At 35.5% G+C, this 2,866-nt stretch overlaps 1 protein-coding gene across 3 annotated transcripts in view; it reads left to right on the top strand.

Moving 5' to 3' along the window:
- The window catches only part of CTDP1 (CTD phosphatase subunit 1), a 104,437-nt gene that overhangs the window by 99,399 nt on the left and 2,172 nt on the right, over positions 1-2,866 (top strand). The gene's annotated exons all lie outside the window — the stretch shown is intronic.

The raw sequence follows: 2,866 nt of genomic DNA on the forward strand, positions 1-2,866 counted from the left end.
CTGTATTTCTTAAACAGGTGCCGTTGGGATGCAAAATAGACCAGAGACAATCTGCTTTTCAATTAATAGAAAAAAATGGAGTTTCCAACATCATTTATTTTCAGCTAACTATAAATTAAGGCCTTAAGATAATAGAAGCAACTAATGCTGGACTTTTTTTAAACTGCTTTGTTCCCTATGGCTCTTTCAGTGAACTAAATTTGAATTCAAATTAGAAGAATGAAGTTTTCATTCGACCTTTAGTTGTACTTGCAATTATATTTTAGTGACAGATCAAGAGCTAAATAGATCTTTATTCTCAGTTTTTCCTGTGCTGTTTTTCACATGGATACACTGTGGCCTATTGCAAGTTTTTAATGTCTTCTCTTCCTGTCTCTTTATTTGGAATACCACTAAGTATATTTCTCATTAACACTCTATAGATTAATTTTTCCTAAAAATAGCTTTTATACATGTATAACTACAAGTGGGGGTTTTTTACTATCATGTTGAATTAGACACGTAGTTTATTCAAATATCTTAATAATTCATTTAAATACATGTTTTTTAAAAATGTAGTTATGTTTTTAAAAGATTTCTCCATCACATGAACTAGTAGGCCTCCTAGTATTGGGTATTACAAAGGAAAAATATTAATGCAGCGACAAATCTGAATTGTACAAGTTTTTTCTCAGAGTTGTCAGATATTTAAAGTTCTACACTCAGTTTTTTGGCAAGTTTAATTGTTCGTTTATGAGGTTAAAGATACTCAGTTATTATCCATATGCTTGGTTTTTAATAGCAGTCAAGCAAAATTCCTTTTAAAAAATGCAAATCAGGCTAATGGAAGCCTGCAACATGTTGCTGAGTCATTTTCTGTAAATACTAAGATGGAATCCTGTATGTGCTTACCTTTTACACTCAAAAATGTTATGCACTATGGCTCTCAAACTGGCAATGACAAAGAGTGGGCACAAAATAATGAGGAAAATGTGCGTTTTAAATTGTCTGTTAATAAATATGCTGCCGTGGGTATATACTGCTTTTCTCTGAAGATAGAAATTATTAGTGGAATGTTATCTCCCTTTTCTGAATTTGCAAAGAAAAAGTGCAGCACTGTGTCAATGTTTTTCTCCATACTTCTATCAGAGTTAGCTTTGCATCTGATTTCATAGTACTCATTGAAATGTTTTTTGAATAGCTACAAGGCTGCAGTTTACAGTACACAAATAGTGAGAGGTGTTTATATCTTAATAAGAACAATATTCACATTCCCAAGAGACTGTTTGTTTCTTCTAGCAGAGGACTAATAGTTAGCTGTGTTTTCTTTTTTGGTTTCGATGGATTTTTTTTCTTCCTCATGAGTGAGGAAGTTTTCATAGCTAGATTGAATAGAGCTGTCATTCTGGCCTTGATGAAAGAACAAGAACTGACAAAATAGATCACATTCAGACTTTTGCATTTCCAAAGGTACTGCTTAATACAATCAAATGAGGGATGAAAATATGTCAGGCCTGTCCCTTAAAGTTTTCTTGAAAGTCTTTTTGTAGACCGGAACTCCATTCTTTAATTAACTAGCTATACTGAGTATTTCAGGTCCCTGTGGTTTTTTTTTTTTTTGTTGATTGTTCCCACTGAAATCTAGTTGCTATGGAGTAGATTTAAATTTTGAAAGTGGCTTTATTGCATAAATCAGTAATTTTGCTGGTCTTTGCCTTCATTATTTAGTGAATGATACTGTTCTTTACTTTTAAGAAATTATCAGCTGGCAGTGAGATACTGTTTCTCAAGGTCTCACAGACCTTTTTTCTATGGGATCTTTGCTATTGATTTAGGTCCCAGCAAGATCATGGTATCTGGGCTGGTTCTAAAAACCTGCTTGTCCTGCCATGTTTTTTAATCATTATCTGCAGTTGTATGTGATTCATACGTGTAAATTATAACTGTCAGACTGTCAATTTTATTTTTTCAATTGGTAGATACATCAGTTTCCATAGATGCAGTGTTACAAACTGATGAATACAAATGTTTTCAGCTGTGAGCATTGTGCTATAGATGCACTCCATGTCTGTCTCTGTCTTTATTTCTCATGTATACTTCTTAGCCACTACTTGTTAAATATGCGCAACTTTTTTCTTCTTTTGCTGATTAAGGCGTTTTCAGCTTTCTTTAATTCCCAATTAGCTTTTCTCTAGCTAATAGCCTCGTTAATTCCTAAAATAGTGCTGTGTCTCTGAAGGCTGAAATCATCACGAAGTGAGCAAGTGAAACACCATACATATGTATAGCTTTTAATGGAAATGTGCTAAGATTTCTTCCAACTGGGCATTTTTAGTCTTGAGTTATTTCCCTCCCCGAACTGCATGCTAATGTAAGCTGCATGGAAATCAGCGTTATGCCTGAGAAACTGCTTTTGATTGTTTATTAGGCTGCATTTAGTGCCCTGTAACTCCCTCAGCAGGCCACATTTGAGTTCCAATAGCAAAATACTCAGGAAATGCTTTCACCTCATCCCATTATTCCTTGTTAGGGATATAGACCCCAGGCTGAATCCCAGGGCTTCAGCCTTACCTCCTGGAATATTACTCCTACCACCCTATACTGAACACAAAAACCCACCTAACATACTGTGAGGAAGCACTCAGTAAAGCAGCAGCAGTGTATCTGTTTGTCCCACTGGTGCAGCAGAAAGGAAAACCAGAGAACACAGTACTGCTTGCTTCCCATTTTGATTCGGACTCCGCTCCTGACTTTGCACCCTACCTTGTCCATCTGCCTGAATAGCTGAGAAAGAAGAGGGTCAGGTGTCACTGAACCAGCCAACAAATCAAGCAGTCTGAGAATTAATGTTTCTGGGGAAATGACAGTAAGAATGTCTGTATAAATA

Source organism: Strigops habroptila, chromosome 1 (assembly GCF_004027225.2).
Source record: "Strigops habroptila isolate Jane chromosome 1, bStrHab1.2.pri, whole genome shotgun sequence".
In the NCBI taxonomy this organism is placed as follows: Eukaryota; Metazoa; Chordata; class Aves; order Psittaciformes; family Psittacidae; genus Strigops; species Strigops habroptila.